General features: G+C 37.9%; 1 protein-coding gene across 2 annotated transcripts in view; it reads right to left on the bottom strand.

Moving 5' to 3' along the window:
- PCSK5 (proprotein convertase subtilisin/kexin type 5) overlaps nt 1–12,582 on the bottom strand; it is a 271,155-nt gene that overhangs the window by 172,640 nt on the left and 85,933 nt on the right. The gene's annotated exons all lie outside the window — the stretch shown is intronic.

Here is a 12,582-nt window from a genome sequence, read left to right as displayed (position 1 = left end):
TACCAAGGTTTTCTAAGAGATACTCAGCACAGGAATTAGTTTGTAAACAAATAAAGAAGACAGTGGGTTGGTTTTTTTTTTTTTTTTTTTTGGGGGGGGGAAGTTCTTTGTTTGTTTGGGGTTTGGTTGTTTTTTTTTTAATCCAGAGAAATGTCTACGGAAAAGAAGAAAACTTCACATCCTTTGCAAATTCTATGCTGCACATATTGTAAGAGTGGATATTAAAGAATTGTAAAAAGGTTAGAATAGTCTAAAAGTTTACACAAGGTTATATACATTTTAATAGGCTGTGCTTGAACAGCCTATTTTTGATAACTGTAAACTTCCTGTCTCAGCATAATTATGTAATAAACATATTCCCTATGCATAAAGACAATGCATTAATATTAAGAAAAAAAATTACTTAGTCTTTATTATAAATCAGAGTAGAATCCCAGGGATGGAACCTGTAACATGAACTAAACTATGTAGTTGGTGGACATTGAAAATTATAGGACTAAAGGAACTTCAAATGTTAAAATAATTTTCAAACCTCCATGGGGAGAGTAAGAATGGAATTTTACGTAGCCATTGTTATCTGTAGGAAAATATCTGAGTTGGCATTTATTTTTTGCAAAACCCTTCTTTAGTTAAATTTTCAAATGTTTTCAAAGATCTCTCTTACACTGGAATATATTCTAGCACCTAGCAACCTGATCTAGCTGAAGATGTCCCTGCTCATTGCAGGGGGGTTGGACTAGATGACCTTTAGAGGTCCCTTCAAGCCCAAACTGTTCTATGATTCTATGATTCTATATTCATAAGCAGGAAAATATGATATTTGAGAAACCACAATGTAATAACTACTGGAGAAAATATATATTTGAACAGCAATAATCAGAAATGCATTTTATCAGAAATGCATTTTATTGCATCCCAGAATAATGTCTTAGTGCAGAAGAAATAATTTTTTAGAGCTGTTCATATACAATTGGTCTTTAATAATCTGGAGGATGAAAAATACTTTCCAAACTGGCACTGGGTTGGGATGTTGTTCTAGGAACATCTGAAAAAGGAGATGTAAAGGAACTGTCAGACGTTAAACGCATGGGCAAGGAAAACCTCAATCTTTAGCCTCTAAAACACAATCTGCTACAGCTGAAAAATAATACGAATACAGCTATTTCACAAAGGAGAGATATTTGGATATTAACAGTGAAGAAAGAGATGACAGAGGAAATGTGAAAAACAAGTTACACAAATCTGCAATGTGAGCTATCAGGAAAAATGCCAAAGACTTGGGTGTTACATCACAGACAGGATCCTGTTTCTGAGCATCAAACACAGTGTTGTAATATCGTTACAGCATAGGACTGGAAGCTGTCTTGAGTCAAGGTCCCCAAGGCTAATGACTTTTTGCATGATTATGGGAAATTACTTAAAGAATAACTTGAAAATAACTCATCTATTTCTCTCAAATAAAATCAAAGGTGACAGCATTAAAACAAACACATGGAACACTTCGCATCTCAGACACGCACATCTTAAACTTAACAGCGTGGGTAACAGCGATGCTGCCTTGCTGCTCTCTCTACATTTGTCAGCTGTTAGCAGTAAGCAGCTAATTTGTCACAAGTGTAAAGTTCTGATATGAGCCCAGAAAAGGACTGTGCTTCTACAATATTAATTACCATTTTACAGTTTTGTTTTTGTGAGTGGGCATATGAATCTGAATGTATAAAACAAATATGCCTTTATTTGTATTTTCTACCAAAGGCAAAACAAACAATGAACAGAAGGTCTGATGGAGCCAATGAAATTTCACATAGAATGAGAAATAGCAAACAAAATCAGCAAAGAATATATTTAGCCAAGTATACAGTTTTATGTATTAAAAATAAAAATAATTATTTACTGATGTCTTAATATGTTTTAGCCCAAGGTAAAACTTTAATTCAGCCTCTTTCTGGAGGGAGAAAGGCATTGGTGAAAAGACATAAAATAGTTCAAAAGCTGGCAAAGAGCAAAACTTTCATCTGAGCTTTTTTTTTCATACAGCCTTTCACATAACTGTTCAGTAACCTTCTTAAGGCGGGTAATCCAATTCTTGTTCTCATTCACTAAAGCAAATCACAAGTAAAACCAGTACAGTTCAGTTCCTGTGCACTGAAATTAAACTTGTTCAGCAGCAACATCAAGGCCAGTATTACCTTGGAACAGCACCTCGCTATCTAGATGTACCTAATCAAAAGGACTATTTAGTTTGCTTTTGAAACTGAAGAATATGAGGCTGCTTAGACTTCAAGGCTCCCCGGCCACACAAGCAAAAAAGAACTTTTTTTAACCTAATTCAAGCTGGTTGAGAAGCTGTAGAAGGGATGGAAAGTCATAGAACAAGGAGGATGTGCTCCAAGCAATTCTGGCAATCATTTTATGCATATGAGGGTGGTTGATCCCTTGTTGTGTGCAGCCTGGAGAATAGAGTAGCATACACACTTGGGAAGAACTGAATATCTGCCTATACTTTTCTCATTCTTAACCTGTGAGACTAGGCAATTTTATCACTTCATTTGTGACATACAGAAAAAAGGACAAACAAAAGCCCAATTTAGAATCTTTTTGGAAAACAGCTAACAAAATGGTAAGGGGAACTACTGCATTATACAACTTAATGAGGGAAGAAGATGGACAAAATCAGGCATGTACTTTTACACAAGAAAATTTTTGTAATCACCTTGTAAAAATGGTTAATTTAGCTAGTTTTTTACACTTGGAATTACTGGTTCAACACAATAATTAAACTGTCTCTTCCCAGTCTGCAACAGTCTCCATGAACAGAACATAATTCTAGAACTTAGATTCTGCAGCATCCCGGTAACCTTACTTACTTTACCTTGCATTAAAACATATTAAGACATCAGTAAATAATTCTTTTTATTTTTAATACATGAAACTATATACTTGGGTAAATATATTCTTTGCTGATTTTGTTTGCTATTTCTTATTCTATGTCACATGGTATAGTGCACAACCATGGAGGACTGTTTCTCCCTTGCCTCAGTTATTGCCATGGTTATAAACATCTGTCATATCATATGGGAATCAATGAAACATGTTTGAAGCGCTAAACGTTGGGCATGTTATGCTTTCATATCAATGCGACTCTAATCCCGAAGACACAGCAATCAGGTGCTGGACACAGGGAAAAGCAGAGGCAGGGGACACAGGAAAAACACAGGACATACACATACAGCCTTCACAATTCCTCTGTCTATACCAACCTGCCTCTCAGAGGAGCACCTGTGAGTTGCTGAGCCCCCAAGGTTAGTGGGGAAGAGTAATACCTGGAGAGCCAAAAAACTGCCTATGGAAATAATCGCAAGACAAATCCTGAACATGGAAGTTGCAGAGGAAATAATGTCCCTGACAGTTCATATTCCCATGCCACAGCCAATGCACTGTCTTAACGATATATTCAAGTTTAACCCTGCAAAATTATGCTGCCCCATGCCAAAGAAATGCTGTCTGGATGCTTATAGGTCCCAGCTGACTAGAAAATAACCTCAGCAAGTGCCTCAGAGGCACCTTCTCTTTCCCTTTCCATCTCTTTCCATCTCAATGCAAGAGACTTTTAGATCCTTGCAAAGAAAATCAGTTGTGACACAAAGGTCATCTTGTCATTTTCATAGTCAATGCACTACACGGATTTCTAACTGAAAATACAAAAACCCCAAAGCAATCAAACACCCAAACCTGAAAACATCCAGATGTCTTCATAAAAGCAGACTAGAAAGAAATAGGTAAGTCAACAGGAAACCTCACAAAATCACTAGATATGTTTCTAGATGTTGTCAGCAGATGTGTTGCTTCATCAACAACTATTTTACGTACAAATTGCACTGATTTAACTGGAAAGACGTAAATGTATTTAAACAAAAGAGCAAAAATCTTTGCAGCCAGCTTCTTGTACCATTTTAACAATGTTTTATATCACCTTAATTTACCCTTGTTAATTACAAAAATAAAATATTTCAACCTGACATAAGCATATTTAAGATGAGACTTGGAAAATAAGTCCTTAGACTAATTCTTCTCATGCAACTATATGGATAATGAACATAGTTTAAGGTTTTGTTAATGTTTTTGGAGTCTAAAATTAATCGTAATTTGGGAACAAGGCCTCAGATTGCAGAGGAAGTTAGCGTCACTCCCAATATTACTTTACACAAATCAGAAACTCTTGGTATGCTTTATGAATGCTTCCTATTAACTTAACTTAAGCTACAGATTTTTTTATTAAGTTTCACTAATGAACCGTTATCAGTGTTTCTAAATATACGGCTGTCTAAAGTTGATGATATATTATAATCTTCAATATTTTTTAAAAGCTTTAGAGTAAGAACCGGAATACTGACACAACGAGTATTTTTGGCTAGGCCATGCATTTGCTATTCCTAGGAAAATCCACCCCTGTTTATCTAAGATATTAGCCTTAAAAACCACAGGCTTGGATACAATGAGTACAGCTTGCTAGAATTTGCTGCTGAAACTGCCCAAATGTACCACCTACAGTGAACATGCTTGTACTTGAGAAAGCTCACTGTCTACTGGCTACACCATGTTATCTATACAGTAGGCGTAAAGAAGAGCTTTGGATGAGATGGATGCAGGTGAAGTAGTCTGTCATCTGTTTTTTGAGCAAAGGAAAAAAGTGATTAACTGAAAGCCGCAAATTTGCTTTCCCACCTGCTTGCATTTCACCAGCTTTTCCTATAACATCTATAATCTTAAAGAGTTGTACTGTTGGATGTAGGAAAACACTACTATTCTCATTCTACTGAAGAGGTACCAAGAGGTTAAATTGCAAATCTGAGACTAGCAGGAACACCTCTACTAGAATAGCCACAGCTTAATAATGATAACTTTCAGAATAAATATGTAAATTCTACACCCTTTTCTTTGCTCTGTAAGCAAATCATCATATCGCATCTGTAAACAAAGCCAGGAATAAATCTTCAGACTGCAGTTTCTCAGCATCCCTGCATAAGCTAGCAAACTGTGTGTAAGCCAGTGAGAGGCATGAATGTTTTGTTCCACATTAGCGCTGGCCCACGGTAGAGGTCTGCCCTGTGAATTAAAGGACTTTACATCGCAACCTAATCGTGCATGAAGAAACCAAGTGATGGAATTTATTTGGTTAATGCTTTTCATCTATTTGACCTTACAGCTGGCAAGCTGATTTCTAAGGTGTTTCAGGGGACCTTCACCTGCTTTGGTGATAAGTTTCCTATGTATTTGAAGTGTCCTATATATCTGACATCTGCAGATATCACAAATTCCTCTGACAAGTGTATCTGCTGTTGCTACATGCAATACCTGAAATTATATGAGTTAATGGAAGTGAAGAAGTAAAGATGTTTTTCTGCTTTTCTACCTGCATTGCCGTACACTTCATCCAGTCACTTCCACTGCTACAGGTGTCAGTTACATGTTGCTTTTCAAGGACCAATGGACCAGCACAGCAACTGTGGGATCAGCAGCTCTGCAACAGCTCCACACTTGGATACTTCTCTGGAGCATAAGTCCCTTATACCAGAACACGCCTACATACGCAGAGAGTAACATCTCATCACAGATCTTGTAGTCAACTTCACCATGAAATCGGGTTCCCACGAATAATGCTTCAGGTATCTGTTACCGTAAAGAACCCTTCCAAAGCTATTAGAATTACTTTGGGAACTAGCACATTACTAAAAGGTTGGAGTATTGACCCCGGCAGGCAGCTAACCCCCACCCAGTGACTCACTTCCTCCTTCCCATTGGGATGGGGGAGAGAATTGGAAGAACAAACGTGAAAAAAACTTGTTGGTTGAGATAAAAACAGGAAAAGGATAAATAAAGGAAAGAAAAAGAAAAAAACACAACCAAGTGATGCATAGGCAATTGCTCATCACCTCCCACATGCAGACCAATGCCCAGCCACTCTCCAAGCAACAGCTACTTTGGGAAAAGGAAAAACTGCCCCACTCCCCCCCAGCTTTAGTGCTAAGCATGATGTTATATGGCATGGGATATCTCTTCGGTCAGTGGGGATCAGCTGTCCCAGCTGTGACCCCTTCCAGCCTCTTGTCCACCATCAGCCTCCTTGCTTGAGAGGGCAGCATGACAAACAGAGAAGGCAAGCACAGTTCAGCAGTAGCTAAAACACGGGTTATCAACACTGTTTTGGTCACAAATCTAAAAAATAGCACCGTATGGGCTTCTGTGGAGAAAATTAACTCTGCCCCAACCAGATCCAGTACAACTTCGTATAACTAGGAAAAATAAGCCATTAAAAATCCTTTATCAGGACTGCCCATGTTCCTAGACCACCATGACTAAACCAAAATACACTAATGCCTATGTTCTTTACCACCTTAAATTCATGGCTGTGAGCCTGCTCTGTTACAGATACATTCTGTACTTAGGTATTTTACCTTCCATTCCACATCTTTTGCTTTTGTATGACAGTATATTATCAGTCACTCTTTATCCTGATTCGTGTTTTTCATCCAGACTGACACCAATATATATCAGCTGGAGAGACCTCAGGTGTTTGAGCAATCTCCTTTTACTTAAAAATCTCCACATTAGAGCCCCATCATTTCTGTGCAATGAAAAAAAAAAAGAAACAGAAAAAAAACCTCTCAAAAATTAAAAATCTCCACATTAGAGCCCCATCATTTCTGTGCAATGAAAAAAAAAAAGAAACAGAAAAAAAAACCTTCTCAAAAATATTTTGTATCAGTTCCACTGAAATCACACCTAAGCAGAAATGAAAAATATCCTATGAATACAAAAATGCAAATCTGGAGTTTCATATTTAGACCTCCTTGGCAGGAGAAGCAGCCCACTGGACCTCCTAAAACCAGTCTGGGGGAACGCTTTTAGAGAAAAAAGATATTTATGCTTTCAGGCAAGGAAGATACTGACGGATCCTAAGGTAAAAGGCAAAAAAGAGGAGCAATACAGTGATGTGCAGGCAGGTCACAGATGGGTCTTTACCCATTCTGCATACTCCATTTCTAATAATAGATGACTGTTGTGACAGTATTTTAAAGAAATTAATATTTTATAACTCTGGGTTTCCACCATATTCCAGCTCAGAGACATACTTCCTACCCATTTTGAATTCTGAGTGCAATTTCAATTGCACTGTGCAAGATATGTACTGTGCTTAATCCTAAATTTAATTTGATGCTGTCCTGCATTAAACGGACTTCCACTTCTCTTTAGAGCTGTATTTCAAAGATGAATGAGGAAATCATTGAAATAACTTCAAGTCCTACTCTTATCTGTGTTGCTAATTGTTTTTTAATGAAACTTATTATTGATTTGGCAGGACCAAGGTTTGCTCCTAATTGGAAAAGGGGTTTCACCATAAGAAGTCTAACTCTCACACACACTACACTGCAGAACAAGTTAGTAGCTCTTCATCTGATGGTTATGGAGTGTTAAGAAGAGTAGTGCAGGGACATAAGTCTGGGCTGAAAGGTGAAGTAACACATACCTTCTCATTACACTCTCTTTGACACTCTTTGACACCTTTAGCCAACAGCCTCACCGTCCCACATGTTGGAGAAGTAAACAAGCCATAGTCTTTACCTCAGTTTGCTAAAATCAGAGATTTGGTGATTTGTTTGGGACTCTATAGCAATATAAATAATTTTCAAAGCATGTTAAACTTTTGTAGCATAGACCCCAGCAGCGCAATCTACATCTATGATGGATACCCATTGCCTTACTTCTGCATCTGAATTTCTCTACCTTGATTGCTTTCCTTCAGGAAAAAAAAAAGTAACTTGTCTTCAAGAGAGCAATCTGACTTTGCTTAAAATGTCAAATGTAATAATTTGACCGTGTATCTTTAAGAAAAATTACAAAATCACAGTAATGTAAAACAAGGCTAGAAAAAATAAGCCTGCCTACAGCAATAAACCTACACAGATGCATATTTTTTCATTTGCAAGAAAAAGCAACATCTGAGAGTTTTATCCTGAAAATGTCTTATAAAAACATCTACTAATACATTAAGACATTTGTTTATAGCATAACTTTGCAGAGTTCAACCATTAATAGCATGTTATTTAGAAAAATGCTTCAATTAAAAAGCTTTTGACACTGGATTCACAATCACCTTATCAAACTTGTAATTAGAGGTCTGCTTTTGATGCCACAAGCATTAAAGGGGGAATCAATACTATACTTTGTGCATGTATGTGCTGGCTGAGAAGTCTCAATGAATGACATTTTGCACTACATTTGACTGAGCTGACTACTGTGAAATCAGCTGGCAAAACCAATTGCCACATAAACAGCATGGATCCACTCTTTAACTTTCTGTAATACCTACAATGTCTGAAAAAGGGACAACACATAGAAATGTATTTGTGCTTTCAAATTCTACTTGGCTGTATACCTGTATGTATAAACGTATGCAACTTGAAACTGGTCTACCATTTCAGCAAATCAAAACTTGCCTACTGTAGTTGTAGACTCTCTCCTCCTAAGTTCAAAACCTCAAAATACAGATGCATACTTAGAAGAAATACCAACTCTGGGAAAAAGACCATCTGAAAACAACCTTTCATTTCTAACTCTCCATAAAAAAGAATTCAGAAAAGTGAATGCCACAAATACTGTAACTATCAAAGCTTATATGCATCCTACTGTTGACTTTGAATTGGAAGGGAAGATCTGACTCATTGTTATCAATTATTTACATAAAAGAACTAGAAGCAGTTGCATAACGCTTCAGAACGTAATTTTATTTGTGAGCTCATTGTCTGGTACTTCAGTAATTAGAAACAGGAAAAAGGCTTTCCTGTAGTGTTGTGGTTAAATGTTTTGAGACCATGAGAGTCTTATACATTATAAAAAGGAAGAGTGCTGCTCCTCAAACACCAGTAAGGCAGTGAGAAATACCGCTTAGTGACCAACACCAAGGTAGTGAGAAAGGACTATTTTTTTCATCTTTGAGCAACAGGAATTCTGGCTGAACTTTGTTTTTGTTTAGTCCTCTGTTTGACTTCTGTCACTTTCAATGACTACTCAAAGAAATGTCTTTCCTTTGGCTCTCAGAAATTTATAACTCATACCACTTGTGGACTTCGGAGGGGATTATGTAATGCAGTGTGATAATATAATGAGCAGATTAGGAGAGTTTACCAAAAAGACAATTTTTGGCAGTTCGACAAAACTTCCATTAGGATATTTTCCACTATTGAAGCTGGAACCTGGATCAAAAGGCTACTGAATCAAGCGCTGTAGTCCAATGAATTTTTCATTGTCTTGTCAATATGAAATGCTCTTACAAGGGACTGACCATAGAGACCAGTGTTGAGGGTGCTTGTCGCGGGTGAGTGAATCGGCTTGACAAAGACTGCTTCTCCTTTAGCCCAGCTAATTGTCCTCAGCTACCAGCAATTCTGGGGTTCCACTTACTTTCAAAAAGCTTCACATTAAGACATGTTTTATTCTGAAGCAAGAAAATGTGAGAATTTCAAAACATCAACGCTTAGCTTGCTTTCTGTTCTGTTTTAATGCAGACCTTATCTCTTCCCATAGGTTAAAAACCTGTTTTAGATTAAAAGAAAAACATTATCAAATGCACTATGTGGTGGAGATTCATGCTCCATGTTTCTACAACATTTTTCTTTCAAGGAAAGGTCTTTTTTTGTTGTTGTGACTAGTCATCTGACAGCAGAATTGGTTTTTACACAAAAGATAAAGCACAAGATGGTGCAGCGGTGCTTCTCAGTACAGCTTATCTTCCCTTCAGTTTTGTCTGCAGCACACAATACAGCCAATTTCAAAGCAATAGCAACAGGTGCATACTGGCAATCAAAATGCATAAACTACATGGACAGATACCCCCAATTGTCAGCACTCCTTTCTATCACACTGCTGCAGTGCGAACCTTTTTGAGATGATCTTTCAAGCCAGCAATGACAGACTTCAGGCTCCCTGTGTTTGTGCTCAGTTCTTCAGATATCTGCTCTGGTTAGTGTCACAGCAGTCAGTGAAGCTTTTTACTTTTACTTTATTGACCAGCCAGGAGGCAACAGAAGCTGATCTGCCTGTCAAATATCTAGTATCCATTCTGATTAAATGACTCAGGACATATGACAGGTCTTCAACATAAGCAGACAGTATAAACTAGCAGCTTGTCACTCTTGGAAGAAAATTAAGCCTTTGGCATTTTATTGAGTATCTACATTAGTATGACTGACAAAAGAAAGTAATAATGAATTGGAATGGATGCCACAGAAAAAGAATGTCAATATGTTGGATCAATCAGGACTGAAACTCATTAACTCATTAACTTTTTTGCTGTTGTGAGAAAAGATGTAAAGCTGTCCAGGTATTGCAAAGTTTAGACATAAGTAACTTGTGCTTCTTACGATTTTCGAACAGCAAAAATTGTTGTCTCCCAAAAATCTTATACTCATTAAAAAATAATTTAGAAGGTTATTAAAATAAGTTATTTATGTAGTGGGATGCATCACTGAAAAATGTTGAAGAGGCATCCAAAGAGTGACTCAGTATTTCCAAAACAGAAATGACAGCTTACTTTTACTTTTTCTTACTTAAGTTTAGTAAGAACTGAATTAAGGTCAACTGGTGTTATTTAAAGGAGGTTTTTTAAAAGGTCCTCTGTTTTATAAAAGTACTTGTCGGCGTAATAAGACCTAAGCTCTGAAATATCATCCCTGGGAAATTTCTCATGAAACAGACAAACTCATTTTTGTTTGGTCAAAATAGCAAAATGTTTTAATACTATGAACATTTCTGTTTTATTTCTGAGGCTATATAATGGGTAGAGTACCATTTCAGTGATCCCATCTACATTCTGTCTAAGGACCTGTGACTGATAATGCCTAGTTGTTTCAACGTAGATGTTTACAGGTAACGGTGGAATAACAGAGAAAGAATAAAGCAGCAATACTCAGCAGTAAACCAAAACAAGATGCTTTGCATAGCAGGAATGACTTTATCCACAGCTGACTGCTGTCTTTAGCCTCTGAGCAAAAGGAAGCTCTAGTATAGGCCTGTACCATTTACAAGCTTCGCGATTTGCTGCCAATTTGTAGAAACCAAAGTAAACTTCTGGCAGGACTCCTACATACCATAGTAGTTAAAGAAACTATTGTCCCACCCTGATTTTGACTACAAGCCTTGAAAGATTAGTCTAATGTTTCTTTCTACCCTCCTATTATCCTTAGCTAATAGAAGATCTAATGTAAAACTTCAAAAATATAATTCTGGAAAGTGCCACTCTGGTTATCTTCAGTCGCTTCACAAACCCCCAGTTAATTTTTTCTCATTCCTTCTTCCTCACCAATATGCCTCGGCAACAGAAAGCCTTCACTACTAATTAAAAGTGAAAAGCTAGCAAACAGACCCAGTACCCTGATGTTTCACAGCTGCTTGCAGAGCTGCCCAGAGACACCTGCTTATTTTTACAGCAATTCTTTTTACTCTTTATCATTCCATCCCTTAAGGTTGGGTTATAAAATGAGGCAGAATAAACTGGATCATTTCACAAAACGATGGTGCATTTGTACATCCCACCTTTACTGGAAGACACAAATCACCATTACACAATGTTGTCCAGTTGCTGTAGCAGGAAGCAGGAATCAACCAAATTGATCTTGCATATTATGAAGTCTTTGCAAAGTATGGCTTTCACAATGTTCCCTGGTTGTGGTTACCTCAACTTCCAGGCACAACTTGAGTACATAGTGCCAAATGGCCACCTATGCTGGATAATCAGAATTCCTGCCCCAATTTCTGAAGATATTTTAGACACATAAAAATATAGACACTCTGCTAGTAGTGCTTTTCAGTACCTATGTAGTTGTTTAATTCTTGTTGAGTCCAGTGGGAACTAGGGAAGGAAGGGTGACAGACCCAAAAATTGAAGGTTCTTAGGTGCTGCTTACCAGGCTCAGTGTATCTGCTAATTGGAAATACTGAGCCTCTAAGCAGAGGTTAGGCTGCCAAGTAATCTGACACTGAAAGTATGCTTCATGTATCCTGTGTCCAAAAGCTGACTCTACATTGACGCTGTACCTCCTGATAACACTGACAAAGCTCAGTACAGCGCAGCATCTGCCCTCCCACTACCACATCTCACTGCAGGACCTTAGGGATTGGGCAGTGAGAGTATTCACCAGGGAGGTAGGGTATGAAAACTCAAATCCCCCAGCCCTAGGAGAGAAATGAATTGGTCCAGTTTTATATTCCATATAAAACTCTAACTAGCAACAAAACAGAAAGCAGCCTCCCTTTTCTGGACATGCTTTGTAAGAAAGTGATGACTTCAGTACCCAGCCAAAGAAAAAGATTCATCTGTGATTCACAGCTGGAGGTATGTGGCTCCATGCAGCACCAAAGAGGGTGAATCCCTGAAAGTGCACCTAAACTGGGGGGCCTCCAAGTGTACCCTCGCCATGGCCCAACTCCAAAGACAGGCGCATCTTCACGCAGATGAGCCAGGATGTGTCCCTGAAGTGTGCGTGGGGATGGGGGGGGGGTGGACGGCAGGGGAAAGGAATGGGT

The sequence above is a fragment of the Aptenodytes forsteri genome, unplaced genomic scaffold (assembly GCF_000699145.1).
Source record: "Aptenodytes forsteri isolate BGI_AS27 unplaced genomic scaffold, ASM69914v1 Scaffold151, whole genome shotgun sequence".
Classification (NCBI taxonomy): Eukaryota; Metazoa; Chordata; class Aves; order Sphenisciformes; family Spheniscidae; genus Aptenodytes; species Aptenodytes forsteri.
This window is presented reverse-complemented; position numbering and strand designations above follow the sequence as displayed.